Raw genomic sequence first — 23,470 nt, forward strand, 5'->3', positions numbered from 1 at the left:
CTTAACCTTTTACTTCCCATATTACAAATGACTAATTATCTTGTACAAAATTAAATTAAGTAAATGTCACTCTAACATGACAATACATCATTTGGAAAAAGTTTAATCATTATTACCAATTGTAACCTACTGATCTCACTTTATATTGGACATGACTCCTTAGAAGCAAGTGAATCTATTTATGCATGAGACTGATAGATAACTATTTCTGAACTCTTCTCGTAATGTTGACTGATCATCTGCATTTCTACAAAAAAACGATGCATAAGAGATCTGTTACCACCTTACTTCCAAATTATTATTGAGGTATTTTATAAGCACTGGTTTCCTGATCATCTAAATTATAATTTCAATAAAGTTAGAATGGTTCCCAAAAGACATTATAAATAGGTTATCAAATGATCCCTTTAAGGCAAAAACATTATACAGATAATGAGTTGGCTCATAATGCTAAAATTTTCTATTTTCCTAAAGGCCCACATACTTTAAATTAATTTGTAGCAAATAGCACAGCCTCAGAATATGTAGAGCAAAATTTTGCCAATTTTTGTGGAGAAATCGGTAAATCCAAAACAATACCTGAGAATTTTAACACATCTTTTTCTGCTATTAATATACAGAAAAATGCAAACTATATACTTTTAATTACATAATGAGCAGATAAATCCAATGACTATAGATAGTACATAGCACCCAACAATTTTCAGATACAGTCATATCAAGCACTCAGAAATCATTTCAAAATCCACAATAGTCCATAAAGCAAGGTCTTAAACACATTTCAGTTTAGAATTGTAAAGATTATGGTTCCTGACAAAATGAATTAAGCTTTAAATAAGCCAAAACTGTTATAAAATAAGAAACACTCCTAAATAGCCAATTGATAAAAGAAAATATGATATAAATAAGAAAATATTTTGAACTGAATGTTGATGAATAATATGCATTGCAACTAAATTAGTTATTTAAAAAAAATTAGCCTTATAGCAATATATTAAAAACCATGCTGGAAGATAGTTAACAAGAAAATCCATCTCAGGTAGTTAGAAAAACATACACCAAAATAAATCATGAGGAATAACAAGAAGGGAATATTAATGATAAAAGATAAAATTAATTGAATAAAAAATAAACATAAACATATCAACAAAACCAATAGTTATACCTTCAAAGACAAAAGGCATCAACAATTTGCAGATCACTGGTAAAATTAAGAAAGAAAAAGAGTTGCGAATAAACAAGACCAGGAATAAAAAAGGGAACACTACTAGACAAAATGTAGATATTAAAATAATAAAAGTAAACCACAATACATTTTTAAAATTTAGCTTAAATGTCTGTTTCTAGGAAATACAAAGAATAACTTAAAAGAAAATGGAAAACATGAATAGTCCTATAATCACTAAAGAAGTAGATACTGTAATTTCAGATCTTCTCCCAATGAGAATTCCAGGTTGACACTTCTTCACTGTTAAGTTCTACAAAACTTTCAAAGAACTCATTTCAATCCTATATTAATACTTCTAGAAAAATAGTAAAAGAGGAAATATTCCCCAAAGTATTTTCTGATGCATCATAACCTTTGAGAATATGTGAAAGGATGATTATCAGAAAATCTCACTCATAAAGAGAAGCAAATAACTTTAAAAAATATTAGCAAATCAGAATCAAGAAAACATAAAAAGGATAACATACCAAGGTCAATAGATGTTTGTCCCAGGAATGTAAAGCTACTTCAAAGTTGTAAAATCTTAAGTTCATCTTACCAGATGCAGAAAAGAAATGATGCATGACGTATACAAATTATTAAGGTTTAATAGAATTTACATATAAATTATTAAAATAAAGGGGAAAGTTCAGTGAATTTGCTGGATGCAAAATCAAAATGTAACACATTATTGTGCATTCTTTTTTTGATAATGACTACTTTGATATGGATCAGCCCTCCTGAAAAACTGTGTGTATGTTTAAAGTGACCAAGGTAGTGAAAGTTTGTGGCAATATTCAGAAGAAAAGGAAAGCCCCCCAAAACAAACAAACAAACAAACAAACACACACACAAAAACAACAACAACAACAAAACACAAGTGAGTCCAGTCATTTGGGCCACTATAAACCTAAAGGCAATTTTTGCTTCTATAATGAAACAAGTGAGGGGCTAAGTTGCAGAGTACAGCTTTTGCCGGTCCTGGGTTTAAAAGAGAAAAAACAGGAGTTTGGAGCTTTCAAAATGGAAATGGCTTTAGTACACATCCCAACATTTTAACTGCAATCAAGAAGGATTACCCCTAACTATAAGTCTGAATTGCAAAGAGATCAGTCCTCAGAGGAACTAAAGTCAAACTCCAATTGCATTTAAGTAGATAACTGTGATCTTACTTGCCTTTACTTAGCAAAACCACATCTACTGTGATATCATCCATATACTCAAATTATTTTCAGAATTTTTCTTACCCAATATTTGGAACCAAAATTAAAAAAAAAAAAAAAAAAAAGAAGCAGCCAAATAAAAAGGGAGTGTTTCACTTTGTAGAAAAAAGTAAACGATACTATTGTAGCAGATGTAAAGCACATCAGCATAATTGATTTATCAGTTACCAGGCACAAACCTTAAGAAAAAATAGTAACATGAGCTAGAAATTAAATGACAAAATTGAGGATTCTGGAAGAAAATTAGAACTTATTAAAACATTCAAAGAAATTCAAAATTCAATAGATGGGTTTAATAGATTATACATTTTTAAAGAAAAATTAGAAATTTGAAAACTAGAAGAAAATATCTAGATTAAACATTAAGAGGAACAAGGAGGGGGAATACACGAAAGACAATTAAGAGATTTATGGGACATAATGAATACACACTATCTATACCTTACATATAAATGGAATCCCAAAACAACTGACTTCCAGACAACAGGGAAGAAGCAATATTCAGCAATATAATAAACAATATTTCTTAAAGCTGGGAGAAGGTATCAAGAGATTTAAAAACAAACAAAAATACTATGAAAACTAGCATGATAAATAAAAAAAAAAAATACATATAGCCCCACTCTAATAGTTTACTCAGGCTGCTGTAGCAAAATACCAAAGACTGGGTGACTTAAACAATAGAAAATGTTTTCCAGTTTTATTTAGAAATAACTAACATGTATCACTATAAGTTTCAGGCATACAGCATGATGGTTTGGTTTACATATATTGTGAAATGTTTACCACAAAAAGCTCAGCTAATATCCATTATCTCATACAGATATAATGAAAAGAAAAGAAAGAAGAAAAAGAAATTCTCCTTGTGATGTGAATTCTTAGGATTTACTCTCTTAACAGCTTTCCTATGTATCACGTATGTTATCACTAATTATCACAGCAGTGTTAACTAGTCATCACGTTGTACGGTGCCTCCTTAGTGCTTATCTTTATATTAACTGGAAGTTTGTACCTTGTGATCACCGTCCTCCAATCCTCCTTTCCCTCAAATGTCTACCTCTGGTAAACATGTCTTACCTCTGTTTCTATGACTCATAAGTTTATTTTCTCACAGTTCTGGGGGCTGGAAGTCCGAAATGAGGGTGCCTTCACGATCAGGTGTGAGGTCTCTTCCTAGTTCTCAAAGCAAGCAATCTTTCTGGTGCCTCTTCATATAAGGTCAATAATACCATCACGAGGAGGACCCCACACTTGTAACCTCATCTAACCTTAATTAACTCCCAAAGGCCCTGCATCCAAATAGCATCACACTGGGGGTTAAGGCTTCAAAATACCAATTTTGGGGGACACAAATATTCAGTCCATAACACTCAGTTGCATCCTAAAACTAAAACAATCACAAGAAGAACATCTAAACAGAAATAAGAAAAAAGCATGTTATTTTCCTTCAAAGAAAAAAAAAGGAATAATGGAAACTAGAAAATAATGACATTAAATAAAATATACATAAACTTATAATACTATGCCCAGTCAATTTTACTTTAAAAATTAAGGGAAAAATAGAGATTTATGCTTTCAGCTATGGTGAAGTAAGCAGGACTGATACCTCCTACCTTTTACAAAACTGAAAAAAATGGACAAAAATATGATAAAACATTTTTTGTATATTGGACAACAAGTAGCACAAAAATATAATTCATGAAAGAAAAAAAAATCAATAAGGTTACCCCTAAAATTGCCTTAAATTTCTCCTGGAGACAGTTTCCAGGCTGTAACACAGGGAGAGAATGACTCAAACAGAACCATGCAGTCTTCCTGAGTGTGTAGACAGTGATCAGACTTTAGGGAGGGGAAAAGCCTACAATATGTCTGCAGATATCAGAAAAAAGGGAGATAAATAGGGAGAGCTCCAGGGATTTGTAGAGTAATCCCCTTGAATCTAGCAACAAACAATATAAAATTCACTGTGTCTGGCATCCAGTTAAAAATTACCAGGAATGCAAAAGTAAGAAAATACAAACCCCAACCAGAAAAGCTTAATCATTAGAAAAAAATGTAGAAAAGAAATAGGTAACGAAAATACCAGACAAACAGACTAAAACATGTATGCTAAAGATGCTGTCTTGGCTCAAAAAGTTAAAGGAAAACATGACTGTGATGAGGGAAAAAATGGAAGATACAAAACAGACTACAGGAAAATTCTAGATAGGAAAAATTGCAATATCAAAAGTGAAAACATGATATTTATAGTAGATTAGACACTGCAGAAGAAATGTTTAGTGAATGTAAAGACACAGCAGTAAGAACTATACAAAATGAAGCACAGAAAAATGCTAACCACAAAAACAATGAGATGAACAAAAACAAAAATATAAAAAAATATGTACAGAGCATCAGTGACCTGTGAAACTATCAAGCAGTCTAACATAAGCGTAGTTGGAATCCTAGAAAAGTTGCAAACAAGAAAGACGTTTAAAGTAACTATGGCTGACATATTTCCAAAGATGACTTAAAAAATCATAAATTGACAGATGATAAATGCACAACAAACCCCAAGCAAAACAAATCTAAAAAACTACACCAACGCACAACTGAATAAATTTTCTGCTACACACTGATAAAGGGAAAAACTCCAACACAGCTACAAAAACTTACATATTACGTACAGAAGAACATTGGCAAGAATGAGAGTATACTTTTTCAGAAACTATATAAACATAGTGACAGTGGAAATACATCTTTAAAGTACTAAAAGAAAAAAATGTACAATTAGTGCATAAAAATAATTTAAAAATTAATAATTAAATATGTCTGAAACAAATAAAATCCAAAAAATTCATCACCTGTGGACTTTACACTACTAGAAATATTAAAGAAACTTCTTTTGATAAAAGGAAAATGGTACTTAGATAGAATGAAAGTACATAAATGGCAAATGTGTAACATAAAAGTATTGTATTTAGTGTTTACACCTTTAAAATAATTGACAGATTAAAGTAAAAATAACAACCAATGAGTGGAATTATAGATATAAACCACTATTAGGTTCTTGCACTATATAGTGACATGGTATAATGCCATTTAAAGATAAACTTTGATAAGTGAAAGATGTATATTTAAACCCTAGAGAAAACTCCAGAAAAATAAAACAGAGGTACAACTATCACTAAAGAAAATAAAATAGAATCATAAATATTCAATTATTCTAAAAGGCAGAAAGAGGGGAAAATGAACCAAGGACATATGATGAAAATAGAGAAGTAGTAGCAACATGGAAAATTAAAACTCAGCCAGGAACATAAAATGTACTGATTATATGTAAAATAAAACTCATTAATTTTTTGTTCAGTTTTTTTTTGTTGTTGTTGTTGTTATAAGGACTAGAGTGACAAATTCCAAGTTCTGTACATGTTCGATTTAAAACCTTTTCAGTTTTTTAATCTTTTTTTTTCCTTTCCCCCAGCTGTACTGAGATGTAATTGATATATATCACATGGTGTAAATTTAAGGTGTACAATGTGATGATTTGATAACATATATTGCAAAATGTTTACCCAAAAAGGTTGAAGTATTTTTCACCTCAGGTAACTATCATTTTGTTGTTGTTGTTGTTGTTGTTGTTGTTGTTGTTGTTGCTATGGTGAGATCATTAAAGTTCTGCTCTCATAGCTGTTTTCGAGTATACAATACGGAATTTTTAACTATCATCACCATGCTGTGCATTAGCACCTTGGGACTTACTCATCTTATAACTGAAAGTCTGTACCATTTGTCCAACATCTCCTCATCTCCCCCACCCCTCAGCCCCTGGCAACCAGAAATTTAGTTTCTATGAGTCCAATGCTTTTAGATTCCACACATCAGGGAGATCATATAGTATTTATCTTTACCTGTCAGTCTATTAAATGTAGCCATTCCAGTTGGAAGATTAAATTTGCATTTTGATTAATGACTAATATTAGAAACTTTCTGTGTGTTTACTGTCCTTTTAGATATTTTTTTCATGTACTGGCCGTTTAAGACTTTGCCCACGGTTGGTTGGTTGGTTGGTTGGTTGGTTGGTTGGTTGGGTTTTGTTTGTTTGTTTGATCAAATAATGTGCCATATTCTCACTGATTCATAAAAGGACTTTATGTATTCTGGATATATGTTTCAATTACGTCTTATAAATAGCATCTTATTTTGCGACATTGTCCTTTTTAAATTTCATAATAGATTTTCATTAAAAGAGTCCTTCATTTTAATGTAGTATACTTTATCAGTCTTTTCATAAGTTTTATTTAATGATTTTCATGTTATACATAAGAAAACTTCCATAGTCTCAAAATCATGAATATACTGTCTGATGTTATTTCCTAAAAGCTTAATTATTTTACTTGTGACATTTACATATATAATCCATTGGGCATTGGTTTTTATATATGGGGTAAGGTTAAGATTCATTTTTTCTTACATTAATAGCTATTTGACAAGTCAATGAAAACATTTTCTTTACCCCACTGTTATGCTCTGACATTTTTACTAAAAATCATGGATATATAGACACAATGTATGACAAAAATTGCGCAGTATAACAGTGAAATGAAGAGTGTTTTTGGACACTTCGTATGTTCTATCACTCTATTTGGTTATATCTGTATTTATTACACAATACTGGCATAGCTTTATAAGTTTTGATACCTAATAATGCCCATCCTCCAAAGTTGTATTTCAAAATATTTCATGATTTTCATGGCCAAGTTTTATTATAAACACAGTAGTCATTAACTTAAAGTCATAAACTTTACCTTCATATTTACCTTGTTCTTTATTCCTTCCTCTATCTCCATTTTTCTAACATAGTTTTATTTCCTTTTAGTATTTCCTTAATTGTTGCGTAGGCTGTTGACATATCTGCTTTCTTTAGTCTGCTGACATATTTTCTGTTTTTATTTAAAAATGTCTTCAGTTTGTCTTCATTTTTCTCCATATATGCATCTCTGTTAATATTTGAATGCACATGGTATCATCATGTACAGTGGAAGCAACTGACACCTTGATTATTAAGAAATATTCCTCTTAATCTCTTACATTGTTCTGAAATCTATGTTGAATGATAGTCTTGCTTTCTTCTGGTTAGCATTACATGATATATCTTTTTCACCTTTTTGCTATTACTCTATTTGCATTTTTAAATTTATAGTGGCTCTTTCAGGGGAAATATTGTTGGGTGTTGCTTTAATATTCAATTTGATAATTTCTGCCTTTTAATTGCAGTGTTCAGACCATTTTAACAGTTTCATTAAAGGAGAAAAAAATATAAGAATAGTCACACGATCTCTGTTTCCATTCACTATTATAACAGATCTCCTAACCTGTTCAATTAGATAATGAAAATATAATATGAGACATTTTAATAATACCATTTTATATATATTATAAATAAAATTATGTAAATGCAGGAACAACTACAACCTATGAAATGAGTAAGAATTCAGCAAAGTTGCTTATAAGACAATGATAAAAACCAACAATAGTATATCAACAAAATTAATTGAAAATTTTAATTGATTATTAATTGAAATTAATTAATTGAATTCATTGAAATTAATTAATTGAAAATGTTACATTTTAAAAGCCCATGCAAACACACAAAAACATTGCTTAACATGAAGAAATAGAAATGTAAGACATATAAGGAAAAAAATGTATAAAACATTATAATAGGACTTGAAAAAGAGCACTAATAGATTTTATACTCAATATTAAAAAAAAATAAAACAAAATATTTCTTCCCAAACTAAAATAAACATTAAATGTGACTCCAATAGAGTTTACAACATGATTTTTCACCAAACCTGTCTACTCCCAAAATTGAAGCAGAAGGATAAAGAATAAAGAGCCAACATTAGTCAAGGCAATTTTGAAGGAAGAATGGAAAGAGGAGATTCATTCATTTTACAATCAGTCAAGGCTTATACATAGAATAATTAAATTACAGATGGCGTTTGTGCAGGAATAATAAACAATAAAATAGATAAAATAGAAATAAAATAAAATAGAAAAATCAAGAAATATATGTATGCATATATAAAAGTTTGGTGTACGGCACTTAGAATTTCAGTTCAATGTGAAAAGGGTGGATTATTAAACAAGGACATTTTGGTTGTTTTCAAGTTCTGGTAATTATGAATAAAGCTGCCATACAGATGTGTGCCATACAGGTTTTCATGGGGACATAAATTTTTAACTTCCTTGGGTCAATACCAAGGAGCATGATTGCTAGATCATATAGGAAGAGTACGTTTAGTTTCGTAAGGAACTGGCAAACTTCCAAAGTACCATTTTGAATTCTCACCAGTACTATATGAGAGTTCCTGTTGCTCCACAAACTCATCAGCATTTGGTGTTGTCAATGTTATGAATTTTGGGCACTCTAATAGGTGTGTAATGGTATCTCATTGCTTCAATTTGCAGTTCCCTGATGACATTCAAGGTGAAGCATCTTTTCATATGCTTATTTTCCATCTGTACATCATCTTTGGTGACATGTCTCTTAAGGTTTTTCACCCATTTTTTAAACGTATTGTTTTTTTGTTTGTTTGTTTTTTGATGACTTTAAGAGTTATGTGTGTATTTTGGGTAACAGTCATTTATCACATATATCTTTTGCACATATTTTCTCCCTGTCTGTGATTTGTCTTCTCATTCTCTTGATATTGTACAAAACAAAGTTTTTAATTTTAATGAAGTCCAGCTTACCAATTATTTACATCATTCATTATGTCTTAGGTGTTGTATGTAAAAAACTATCACCCTATCCATGGTCTTCTATGGGTTCTCCTATGTCGTTTGCTATGGTTTTGTAGTTTTGCATTTTACATTTAGGTTTCTATTACATTTTGAGTTAATTTTTGTAAAAGGTGTACAATTTGTGTCTAGATACATTGTTCTGTATGTGGATGTCCAGTTGTTCCAACACCATTTGTTGAACAAACTATCCTTGCTCCATGGTATTACTGTCTTTGCTCCATTGTCAAAAATCAGTTGACTATATTTAAGAGAGTCTATTTCTGGGATCTCTATTCTGTTCCACTGATCTATTTGTCTAGTCTTTCCTAATACTACACTGTCTTGATTACTGCAGCTGTATAGTTAGTTTTGAAGTCAGGGAGCGTCAATCCATCAACTTTGTTCTTCAATATTGCATGGGCTATTCTGGGTCTTTTGCCTCTCCATATAAACTATAGAATTAATTTGTCGATATCCACAAAATAACATGCTGGAAATTTGATTGGGACTTCACTGAATATAGATAGATAGATAGATAGATAGATAGATAGATAGATAGATAGATAGATAGAGATAGATAGATAGATAGATAGATAGATTAAATTAACCAAAAATGACAATCTTGACAATGTTGAATCCTCCTCTTCAAGAACAAGGAGTATCAATATATTTAGCTGTATACTTATACTATTTTATGTTTAACTTGCAATAGATCTCTTCGTAAACTTCAAAAGTAAAAATATTTGGATCATTTAAACTAAGATACTGTATTTGGGTCTGTGATAAAAGATACTAATTTTGTATAATTGTAATCAAACTTATTTTGAGATTTATTGTTGTTTTCAGTTTATGCTAAATTCCTAGTTATTCAGAATGATTATAGAAGGCTGGTTAATTTATGTTCCAGGGAAGTGAAAATTCCTATATATCCGTAAAACAGATTATTAATTTACAAGGAATTGTAGAATTTCAAAATGCACCTAAAACTGAAAAGAAAAACAAGAGGTACATCTGTACAACTAACTATTCCTCATAAGGACTTCCATTCTTCTGGAGTTGCCATTCTTGTTATCTCTAGTGTATTTGATACATAGATTTTTAAAAATAAATCCCTGATATTTGTTTGCTGTATCTCATATGAGCATTTTGCATAAAAGTGCATTGCAAAGTATGTAAATAGATGTGCTTTGGGTTATTTGGAGTAGACTAAATTAGAGTTTCTCATATAGCAGTCCATCTTATAACTGAAGTTAGTATTTTATTAATGCCTGGAATTATTCCAAAACTGACTCAAGAAACATTCTGAGAAACAAAAGCATAAAAAAATACCTATTTGAGTGAAACACATGTCTAGGTATACAGGACAGACTTGTGAATTTCTGAGGTCTAGAGTTTATGAGAACAAAATATTTACTTGTTCACAAGGGTATCATGTGGAAAAAAAATTATATGGACAATACCAAGATGATAAGGATGAGTTTGTGCTTGATGACAGCTAGATTCTCACTTAATGTTTCCTTCAGTATCTTCTTTATTTATCATTAGTTTTCATACTGAGGCAGTAGATCCCTTTACATGAATACCCTTGTACAAGGAGTCATATATATGGATTTTGTCCCAAAATATTTAGAATCAGGAATATTACTTTGATACTGTCCATAAAACATTAGGTATGACCATTAAGTTCGCGAACTCGTCCTAGAAAAAGTGCTACATACCTCATTGCTGAATATCACTATGGTTACCTTTGAAGTACTCCCCTTGGGAAGCTATGCACCAGCACCAGTGCCCAGTCCACCCTTCAAAGCAATTTTGGAATTCTTTTTCTGGAATGGCCATCAGAGATGTCATGTTACCCTTCATGTCCTGAACGTCATCAAAATGTATTCCTTTCAATATTTCCTTTATCTTTGGGTAAAGAAAGAAGTCCTTGGGGGCCACATCAGGTGAGAAGGGAGGGTGTTCCAATACAGTTATTTGTTTTTTGGCTAAAAACTCCCTCGCAGACAGTGCCGTGTGATTTGGTGCATTGCTGTGATGCAACAGCTATGAATTGTTGGCAAAAAGTTCAGGTCATCGAACGTTTTCATGCATCCTTTTCAGCACTTCCAAATAGTAAACTGGTTAACTGTTTATCCAGTTGGTACAAATTCATAACAAATAATCCCTCTGATATCAAAAAAGGTTAGAAACATCATTGCAAAAAAGTTCGCAAACTTCATTGTTAGACCTCGTATAGCGAAGCATTGTTGAAATTTTCTAAAAAATCGGTCTATACCTTTAATAAGAGCTACTGGTATATTAGGATGAATAGAGAACAAATCCAAGAAGTGATTCGGATGTGAAATGTCTTCTAGACTCACTATTATGTGACTCATTCTTAGATAGCACTTTCCAGACTGAGTGTTCACATATAACTACATCAGTCAACTCCATGAATGCCCCAGGTCCACTCTTATTATCACTATAATTGTTGTATATTGACTCATTCTTTAATTATATCAACCTAAAATTCTGAGATTCTACAGTTTCATTTCAAGATGTGTATAATATTGAAAAATGCTTCATAAAGTAAGCTTGATAAAATGAAAACATTATATTAAAAATAAATATAATTTTATTTGTATTTCCTTGTCAGTTCTCTCTTTCAAGTAGAGAATTCATGTTGTGAAAAAGTTTATCTTTCTATCTCTTTATAAATAATAAATGCATGTTTTCAATCGTGGATTATTTCTATGTTGGCATCATTATTGGAGTATGCACTGAAATAACCTAAGAGGCACTCATTTGCCTGTAATGGAACTCTTCAAGACATAAATAAATAAGCAGGTATTAAAAGGTTGTTTGTTTTCCAGATATTAAACAGTATGTTAAGGCTTCAGGATTTATAATAAGAATTCATATTTGCATGCAAAGTGATCAAAAAGTAAGCCAGGTTCTTATTATGGATTTACAACTGCCTGATATTAAGAAGAACAGCCATCTTTTAAAAAATGATGCTTTCATAGCAGCAACAAAGTTTTCACCTCAGTTGACAAATCTTAGTGCCTGATCGTTTATTGTATATCGTAAATACGGGGGGGGGGATGTGTTTTTACGTCAAGCTGGTCATACCTTAAACATTCCTAACAGTCCAAAGGTAAGGTTAATTAGACAAATGGGATCAAGCCACCATCCTGCAAGGTCTCAGTCCTCATCCAGCTATACATATGTAATCAGGCATGATGAAGAGGTTATCATTTGAGACTAAGTTATACGTCACCTCGTGCATATCAATATCCCCAATGGTGTGTTTTCTTTATCCCCTCTCAATGATAAAATATCTTCAATATCTCAATAATAAAATATGATGAGGTTCTTCAACATTCTAGATATTAAATACTTCTGTGCCAAAACTGTAATATCTAAGTTAAGTGTATTATCTAAATTAGCACTTTTCAAAATCAAGTCTCTAGGTTTTCTTATATTAATGTTTTCAGCTAGTAAGGATACATCTACAAAGTCCCTGATTTTTTTCACACATCTTTCCATGTAGTGATAACTATCAATTTCATTGTTTTTCCCCTTTATGTTACGTCACTAGCAATATTAAGTTAGTGTTTATGATCAATGCTATATACATAGATTCTTCCAGTCTGTGAGTTTCTTCACATGGCAAATTATGGATTTTCTTTTAGAAGCCTCTGTATTGTCATGGTTTTCCTTGCTATGTCATCCCCAACATTCAGTTTCATATTGATGAGAGATGTCTCAGTTTACCCAAAGAATTCTAAATCTGACATATGCCAAAATACCCTTAGCGCAGCTCATGGTGGTATAAGGTTAAGTGCACGGCTAGTGGAATAGGTTGCTTATCAAAATAATAGAAACAATAACTTAGGCTGAATCTGTACAACCTGGATTTTTTCCAATGGGTTTCATAGCCAGTGTTTTGCAATTAAGACTGTTGACATGCTTCTGATGCCAGCTGCCAGGAGTACTCTCCACATGACATCGATCTCTCCTGGGCCTAAATGTACAGTCATCATTATCTCCTAAAACGAATTATGTGTTCAGACCTCTCCCTAGGACACTTCACAGTAAGAACTGTAGTATTAGCAACCCACAGGGCCAACACTAACAGTAGTAGGCACGGAGAGCAGAGGCCTTTCTACATCAAGTGCTGCCAGCTAAGCCATTTTTAGTTTTGGTGTCAGTACTTATGGGCTTAGGGGAGAACTGTGCATTATCTCTCTACCTTCTGGAATATCTACCTAAATGAGACAACACATCGTCACATTAACAACAATAGCCTAATGTTGAAACCGATCTCAGAGGTCCCGGTGATTCTACTTCTAATAAGTGTATTTGCATAATCTCAAATGGAAGTAACCTCTTTTTCCACTGAGTTCATGACTATTTATGGTTTTTCATCATTACTTATCTTATGGTAGTTCTTTCTGCACTGTAATACGCACACGTCAGCTACTGATGTATAATTATTTCTTAGACAAAAATTCTGGTTGGATTCATTTGTACCCGCTTCATAACAGCAATACAGGGTTTTGATCAATCACCTATCAGAAAACAAGTCCCTGAAGCATCGAGCTAAGACTAAGAAAAGGAGAGGGCAGCAGTATAAGGGCACAGAAAAAATAAATACCTGATGTGAAGGGTGCGACTGCAGTAAAACAGGATCAAACCCTGACAACAGGGAAATGCAAACACAAAAATGAAAAGACTTAACAGTCAATACTTAAAAATTCTGTCCCACTGATATCGTTAGAATCTTTCGTTTTTAAAATAAAAGCAAAAGCATGCTCATGTTTTACATGATAGAGAAATTAGCAACCCACAGAGCCTCATCTACATTGTGGACCAATACCTTGGGTTTAACACTCATATTTAAACATCTGTTCACTGTTATTTAACATTTACCATTATCAATATAGAAGTAAAAGTACTTCATGCCACTAACTTGCTATTAGTTCTAGAAACAGAGGTCTGGCTCTTGTCAGTCGAATCATAGTTTCAGTAACTTTATAACAAAAGCCATGCCAGTTGTAAGGAAAACTATCCCACTAAGTCAGCAAAGAAAAGGCAAAAAATAAAAATAAATAAAAAAAATGGAAGGCAAAGTCAAGCAGTAATTTTCCAGTGTCAATATTTACTGTCAGTTACAATTTTCTCTCCCTGATAATCGTGACTTTTTCTCAGATCTCAGAGATTTTCTGTCTCATAAAACACACACAAACACAAACACACACACACACACACACACACACACAGGAGCGATTCTGATTTTATGTCTGTGTTCATAGAGCCAAAAGAATAAAAAGGGGTTTCAATAATGAACAAAATGGAGATAGACTGTGACCTGATAGTTCTCACAGTCTGGAAGGAAGTCAATTTTAGTTAGATAACTGCACAAAGAGATATAAAATTGTAATGAATTTCAGTTATATGGTATTATGAAACCACATACAGGTAACCCCCCTATAACATGGCATGTCTATAACACGGTTTCACTCTAACATGGTTTGAGAATTAGAGAAATCCCGGAACAACACAGAGCATACAGAGTGGAAGTCAAGATAATGCTGAAGAAAGTTGAGAGGATGAAGATATCTTGTCAAAAAGAAAACGCCCACGGTTAATGGTGCTTAGTAGTGATAACGAAGAAAACATTATTTAATACATATTGATATGTTATACTTTTGTGAAAATTGTTTTAATAAAGATATTTCTCTTAATTATAAAATATACAATAGTATGTTGTTGTTTTTTAATTTTTGGAAATTAACCCCGTTTTTTGTACCAGTTCTTTGTTTCATATAACAGGGATTCGTGTAACACGGCATTTTTAGGAACAATAAGAAAAGATAATCTGGTCAGGCAGAGGAAGAAATGCTTCCTTCAGAAGTGACTATTGTGTTGACATAGTAGGCAAAAAGCAGTCCGGAGTGGTGATCTCCTTAGAGAGAAACAACCACGTGCAAAGAGCTGAATGGGAGGTCACCAGACAGGGCAAAAGTACCTAAAGTCCTGTGTCCCTGCAATGTAGGAAGGGAAGGGGACATAGTGCGGAATGAGTTGGAGGCATTTAGAAAAATAATAACGCATGCAGAGCATGGTGAGCCATGATAAAGAACTCACACTGCATTCTAAGAGCAATGGTCTCTAGAGAGATGTGACATCTCAGTTTTGTGTTTTGTAAAGCTCTCTTTGGCTGCCTGAGACATAACAGGTGCACCAGTGGATGTGAGCAATAATTTAGGAAGTCTCTGGAGAAGCTGAGAGATCAAATTATATTATTTGGGACCAGCGTACTGATGGTCCCAAATGGAGAAAAATGAATGTATTCAGGAAGGATTTTTTTTTGTTGTTGTTAGGTAAATATGACTAAATTAGGTGATATAATTTGTGGAATGCAGAAGATAGGTGACAAAATTATTCTCATTTTTTCCGGTATACAGTGAAGTCATAGATTGAGCCCAAGAATATCAAAAGAGTATATTCAGAGAGATGACCAAGAGCTTAGTTGGCAACCTGTTAAACTTAAAGCATTTAGGTAATGAGATATACCAAACTAGACATGACTAGCAATGCATACATACATTTGTGAGAATCATAATGTTTGTGTTCTTGGATAATTTTTCATTCTCTCTTCTTTTCAAAATGAGTATTGCATAACATAGCAGGTTTCCTCTTTGTTCTGCTTTTCAGGCTTATTAAATTTAATTCATGGAACTACTTTAGCATTTATAATTAGCATATTACAATGTCCTATAGATAACCCTAATTTTCTAACTGTGCTTTTGTGGCCCAAGTATCTGGTATGATTTCATGTATATAAATATATACCTAAAGATATTAAGCATAAAAAAATATCTATAGTGTTGAGGGCATATACACATATTTAAAATTACCTCATACAGGTAGTCTAAAAATAAAACAAATTGATGTTTAGTAAAAAGTACTGGAAAGTGTCAAATGATATGTTTCTCACTATAAGTGATTAAGGCACTGTCAACTAATAGTATCAGAGTTGATCATTTACAAGCCTTAAACACAGGGTAATTTGTTTCAAGAAAATAAAAGTATTTTAAATATAATATGTTCAATGTCGTTAAGTATACTTTAACATTTAGAAGTCATATCAGTTTTGAAGAGTGGTTATCATTGTTATGTGTACACTAAATTATCTTTAGATACATATGTATCTATTTACACAAGCATGCGCATCTGTTTAGACATTTTTTTGTTTAAAGTAATCAGTGCTTTAGTTAAACAAGAAAGCACAACAGAAACAGACAAAAGTACTATTTTACTGGACAAGACTAATTGAAAATGCCACAGTAAGAAAAATTAAAGTCGTAACAACCACCACCACCCTCAATGGTCCTGCACTAATAACTAATGGATATTCCATTGCCTCTTTATTGTACTACTTCTCCATTCATTACTTCCTCTGAGAAAGTTCCCAGTATTCTATTTACTTTTTTAAAGGGATTTAATGGATGCGCTATGAATTTTAAATGAGCTATTTGAAATTTGAGGAACCTAATTATGAATGTATTTACTTTCTCTTTTTCAGGGTGATTAATTCCATGCAAGAATTTCACCTAATATTACTCCAAAGAAAAAATAGAAAGGGAAAAGGAGATTCTACTTCTACAGACTAATGGACTGGTAATTAAAAAATTGAATTAAGCATTAAGTCAGAAGAGATGTTTTCAATACATAAATTATTTCTGCTTAGCCTTCTATTGCCAGGTTAATTAAGTAAATCCTTTGGCCTTGATTATAGCCATTAGTAAATGAAAATGCATTTGAATTCACAAAGTCTTGTGAGTTACACTAGGGAATCTATATCTGTAAATATATTTCCTTCGCTAACAGCTTTCATAAAGTCAGATGTTTTGTTTAGAAAAAGTTGGCCTTATCCATGGAAAACAAAAATTCATTAATTACCTAATAAATTGTTTGGGCAGATAAAAATCTCTGGAGTTTCTGGTGTGGTTGCCTTTAAGAAACAAACCTTATACTTTTCCATAACTTAAAATGTGTGAGATTACCTCAGGCACAGACAGGGTCCTCCATTTCTTTAAGAAAATGGGAAATCGAGAATGTCTTCCTCAAGTTGCTTTATTTCATAAAAAGCTCAAGGACCAGACACACGAAAGAAATTCTTAAGATAAATGAATAAACCATGTACCCAAGAAGTACAGGTAATAAAATATACATTAAAAAAAAAAAAAAAAAAAACTTACACTCAAATAACGACTCCTAATCTGTCTTCTGAATACTCAGACTCATCATTTTATGCTAGTAAGAGTTACAATAAATTAACCACGATATAACCTATTATATCCTTTTTGTTTATGTCTCAATAGTAGTCGTTCTACATTATCTTGAACATGCTAGCAACAACACACTGGCTGCCTGTTTTAAATCTCATGTAGTCCATAGCCTCATGATTCAGAAATAAATTCTTAACAATAGTCTCCATGTTCCCTTAAGGATAAACATTTCTGTTGCTGGCATACTGAAGCCTGAATATGCTGCAAAATAAACTACGGTTATTAAGTGTATTCTATCCATTCCCTTCAGGAGATCTCAATAGCTAAGCACCAAATTACCAACAGACAATCTAGGCTGGATCAAACATTGCTCTTTATAAAAATGCACCCATAATCATTTTCTATGTTGTGACATTTTAATATAAATGTATCCCTAAGAGCAGCAAGAGATGACTATATCAAGTATTTGGGAGAAGAATGAAAAAATAAAAATAAAAAAGAAAGAAATATGTCAAATTTAAACCAAGTAAACTAGAAAAATGGCACAGCAATAAGATCGTTAAATATGGACCAGGAAAGTCTGGACTTTTCCAGAGAAATTGTCTTTACTTTTCAAATCCTATGAACATAAATAACCATGTAATTATCTGATTTATCTAGTAATAAAAAGCCCAAAGATAGATATGTAGTTGAAAATTTGTTTTGGGATGATATATAGTACATTATGTTATGCGTTTTGTAGATTCTTCATGTCCCCTGATTTCAACTCATTTTCCTACATGTGTTTTCCCTTTTCTTTAGTTTTTCCAGTGTACATATTTATAGGCCACCATAAACTATCCTTCAGTGACACAAACAACATGTGATCCAATAATCAAAACAACCAAGAAAAGTGCTATTTCTAGCACCATCCCCTTACCCTCCACCTAGCAAAGGAGACCAAAGTTTTAGAATGAGCACTCTATTTAGAATCCAAAGACCAGGGACTTTACTCCATCTTCATTAGTCATTAGTCAAGCAACTTTGTAAATTAGCTGGTCTTTCTGAATGTTTTATTCCTATGCAGACATCATTCTTTTAATCTCTCCCATGTCTATTCCTTAAGGCTGCAAATATAAATTATGATAATGCATTGTGAAACAATCCTGAAAAATCCAAGAATTCCATAAAGCTAGAGGTTATTAACATAAAAAGTGATAGATTTTGTATCTCCAGAAAGGCATGAGAAAAAGAAACAAAATAGTGATGAATAAATCTGGTTTTGATTAGTAGAGTAATTGGTAAGATATTTAGTAAGCCTAAGTGGTTACAAACCCATTGGCAATTACCAAACTGAACACAATCAACTTACTTCTGGAGGCTGAAGAGTTCCTCAGGGCCGTGAAGAAATCAGCACTCTGCCTGGCTGCTGCAGAAGACGAACAGGGTGAAAGCATCTCCAAAACTGATCCGAGGATGGCATCAGAAGTCAGACTACTCAGCTACCACTTATCTTCCCAATACTGGACTGAATGGTCACGGCGACTCTTCAAAGGAGACAAGCACACACACACAAAAGTGTATCAAAATAGGCTTATGAATTATCTTTGAAATATATAGTTGTGTTAACTGTGTGATCAATCTCAAACTGTACCAGAAATATCACTAAATACAATTTAAATAGATTTGCATAATGAGGCTTTCCAGGGGAATGTGCGATATGCTGATTCCAATAGATATGTCAGCATTCTATTTTTCATTTTTGGAAGGCAGCTTCTTATCTCATAACTGAGGATTGTTTAAATAATAAAAAGATATGTAGTTCAATTTTCTTTATAGTACTGCCATTAATTCCAATTGCAGGCTAATGTTAAAAAATTGCATTTGTCAACAAATATTTTAATCATCACCTACTACGTACCAGGAACATGATGCTGGGATTACAGCAGTGAATGAATTTCCTAATTCTGCCTTCGTGGAGCTAATACTTTTACGTTGTGTTGGCTGTATTTTCCTCAATAGAGATAGCTTACTTATGTTAACACATATTTCTATGTTACAGATGTGCCATTTGTACTTTATTTTTAATTTTTAATTTTTTATTATTATTAGTTTCAGGTGTACAGAACAATGTAATAGTTAGACATTTATACCCCCCACAAAGTGATAACCCCCCTCTTCCAATTTACTACACCTCTAACATTGTATGTAGCTGTTACAATTCCAATGACTCTATTCCTGTTAGGCCATATTTAGGCCAGGAGCAGGAACCTTATTTTAAAAGCCACCTTGTCTTGCTTTGAATCTTGTACCTGCCAGCTTATATTTGCCTTAGGCCTGGAAGAAGCTACCTGGAATGTAGAAACCATCTTCCCCTAACAGCCATCTTGTCTTGCTTTGTATTTTGTACCTGCTGGCCAGTGTTTGTCTCCTAGGAGTTTATGATCAGGGGGCCTTGGGTGGTCCAGGAGGCAGACTGGGGGCAGGATGTAGAACCTGAGGGCTTGGTCATGCCCCGAAACCCTTTGTTGTGAGAGACAAAGCAAAGAAAACCTCCTGAAGCATTGAAGGGGGAACAACCTCCTTCACCCCTCTTTAAAATGCCATACCCCTTTTTGCTCAGGGAGGTTATAGTCTTTTCTAGCCTAACCTCCCACAGCTCAAACACGCCAAATAAATTCTAATAGACCAATTTTGGTCTCCCGCAACTCATTCCTCCGGCAGTGCCTAAAAATTCCCTATGCTGTACTCCATTTCCTGTGACCATATATATATATAGGATTATAGTTGACATTCATTATTATTCAGCTTCAGCTTCAGGTGTACAGTGCAACGGTTGGGCACCTACACCGTCTTTGAAGTGGTCTCCCTAATAAGATGAGTGTCCATCACTTGTCTTTACAACATTATTTACAACAAAATCTTTACAACAGTATTGATTATATTCCCCAAACTGTCTTTCCTATCCCCATGGCAATATTGTGACTAATAATTTGTACTTTCTAATCTCTTTACCTAATCCTTTTACCTTCTGCCATTTGTACTTTAATTTCACGTCAGCAGATTGCTGATTTCTACCCATTTCTGAGGGTTCCATGTCAATCTAAATAATAAAAGTCCTAGCTCTTTGAGACACAATATCTAACTTTTTCCCCCTAAGATTTTTATAATAGTACCAACTGATATTCAACCACTATGATTTTAATGGTGAAATAGGTTGAATTTTTAAAAATGTTCTTGAAATGAATAAAAGCACTGTAATTTTACTTAGGCTAGGATTTATTTTACCAGCAGAAGCAAAAATGAAGAATAATACAATTCCAAAGAATAACAGTAGAAACCAGATATAAAATGATACAAAGGCAACTCAGGTTTAGTTTGTTTCTGTTGTTTCCAATTGTAAAGGTATGTAAATGATCTTACAAAGCCATAATTTAGGAGGGTGATTATACTGTCCTGAGATACCTGGTAATTAGGACATTATTTTAAAAAGCAAGTTAAGCTATTGCCTAAGTTTATACTGAAATTACTGAGAAATGCTAAAAATAAATACATACATTAATGGTAATGTTGAACAAAAGTAAATTATAGTTTATTTCAAATTATCTTTAGGAATCTGTCAATGAAAGCTATATATTTAAAAATTCATATTTATTATAAAAGAATATGTTTATTATAGAATTACAGAGTAATTCATGACATACACACACACAAATATAAATCAATTGTACGTCCACCACCCTGAGACAACTATTGTTTGCCATTTTACTTATTTCCTTCCACGAATATTTTAAATTAATTTTTATGTTTTTATATGCATGATAAAAATACAAGAAATCTGAAAGTAAATTTCCGTCCAAAGCAAGACACATCCCTCTCAGAAAGAACCAATTTCAGAACATCCTCTTGGAAATATTTCATGCATATATGAGTGTGTATGTGTAGTTTTACACATGTATAAGAACACTATACCATTTTATCCTATGCCTTTTATTTATACTCATGGAGATCATTTGATGTCTTCTATTATCAGCCCCGTCCATTCTAGCAGTGAGTATCTATCACATACATACAATATAATCTACTCACAATGTGCTCCAACTGATAATTAGCTAATTTCCAGGATTTTATTATAAAATTACATAATCGATTATATACAGAGGGTGACAAAAATTGTATACACATTTTAAGGAAGGAAAAAAAAATACTGTATTACAATTACATTGATGGTAACCACATTGAGCACCTCTTGTAATTGCAGAAGTCAAATGTGACTTGTATTCATTTTTTTGTTATTGGTATACAAGCATATTGAGTATTACAATTTTAATATAGTTTCTTAAAATGTGTATGGTTTTTGGAACCCTCTGCTTGTATCTGTGAATACATGCATAATAAATTCCTAGAAATAAAATATTTAGACCAAGAAGCCTCATTGTTTTTGAACCTCTGATTACGTTCCCTTCTCTGTAGTAAGGAGATAGTATAAAGCAAGAGTAAACTTGAATTTATAGTTATGTTTTATATCATAGCATTATGAAAACAAAGCATAAATATCTTCAATATTCATTCTAACCAAAAAAATACGGGATTGACGATCAACAGTGTTTCCATGTCTTCATTTTGACATGAAGAACATAGTTACCGCTACAATCTGATCTGAATTCTAATTCCCCAGAGAAAGTTATTTTAATATATACTTACATTGTACATTAATGATAATAACATTTTCCCTTGATAACATCATCTTTTATTAAGCACTTACTATGTGCCACCTACCAAAACCATGCAATACCTAAATCAAGTCTCTCAACAATCAAATGAGGTGAATATATATTCCTATATTCTGCAATAAGAGGCAGGGAGGGAAATATGGGTAGACAAGGTCATCTACCCAGTACCTGGCAAAGCTGGGCTCTCACAGAGGACTATCCCACTCCAAACCAATGCGCTTATATCCCATGATATAAGTGAAGCTTTCAGAAAACCATTATAGGATTCTATAGTAAATAAAATTAAATAAGACATTATGTTTTTCAGTCCATATATTTGGTCAGTGCAACGTCAAAACCAGATTTTAGACTCGGATTCTAACACTGAAATTTTCCACTGTGATCTTATAAAGATTTCCTTTTCTTTTTGATAGTGTATTGAAATAAAACATCTTAAAGAAATTCTGATCAATGCCTTAGTTCCAAGTTTTTGCTACATTGGCTGTCTTCCACAGTCTTAGAAAATTTGGCAACAGTTATTGTTTATATATACGTATTCCCAAGAAATATGGTTCTCCCTCTAATGGTTATCTTAGATGTCAATACTAAACTCTCAAAGAACTCAAGAAACATGGGCAAAACTCTGGAAGTTATTAGGGAGTATCCTTTAAAGAAACAGGATCATGAGCCCTTCCAGCTCTTAATAGTACTTCCTTACTCTCTATTCTGTCTTTGCTAAGTGTTCATCAATGGTCTAAACATAGTATACAAACGTTCCTCTATTGATGATGGGGTTACGTTCTGATAAACACATCATTTAAGTTGAAAACATCATAAATTGAAAATATCTGAAAGTAGAAAAACATTTACTACAACTAACCTACCAACATCACAGTTTCACCCAGCCCACCTTAAACAGGCTCAAAACACATACATTAGCCTACACTGGGAAAAATCATCTAACACAATGAATACACTGTAGAGGATCAGTTGTTACTCTTGTGACTGAGTGGCTGACTGGGAGTTGTGGCTCTGCCACTGCCCAGCATCACCACAGAGTAATGTGCCACGTATTGATACCTGGGAAAATATCAAAATTCAAACTACACTTTCCACTTAATAGTATCGCTTTTCACGCCATTGTAAAATCAAAAAATTGTTGAGTCTTCCTAAGTTGGTGACCGTTGGTACTTTGATTCGAATTTCAGTATCAGCAGAGGCAGGATGTTAAAGCTTTATTAAACCTGAGTAGAATCACAGTTATGACCACACCACTCTGTTTCTTAAAAAATAATA

General features: G+C 32.6%; 1 protein-coding gene across 2 annotated transcripts in view; it reads right to left on the reverse strand.

Moving 5' to 3' along the window:
* LRFN5 (leucine rich repeat and fibronectin type III domain containing 5) overlaps window positions 1-23,470 on the reverse strand; it is a 268,366-nt gene that overhangs the window by 109,970 nt on the left and 134,926 nt on the right. For both annotated transcript variants that reach the window (XM_081047498.1, XM_081047497.1), the window contains one exon: window positions 18,835-19,009. The gene's annotated coding sequence lies outside the window, so the exon portion shown is untranslated. The remainder of the gene's footprint in view (window positions 1-18,834; window positions 19,010-23,470) is intronic.

Source organism: Rhinolophus hipposideros (assembly GCF_964194185.1).
Source record: "Rhinolophus hipposideros genome assembly, chromosome: 5".
Lineage (NCBI taxonomy): Eukaryota > Metazoa > Chordata > Mammalia > Chiroptera > Rhinolophidae > Rhinolophus > Rhinolophus hipposideros.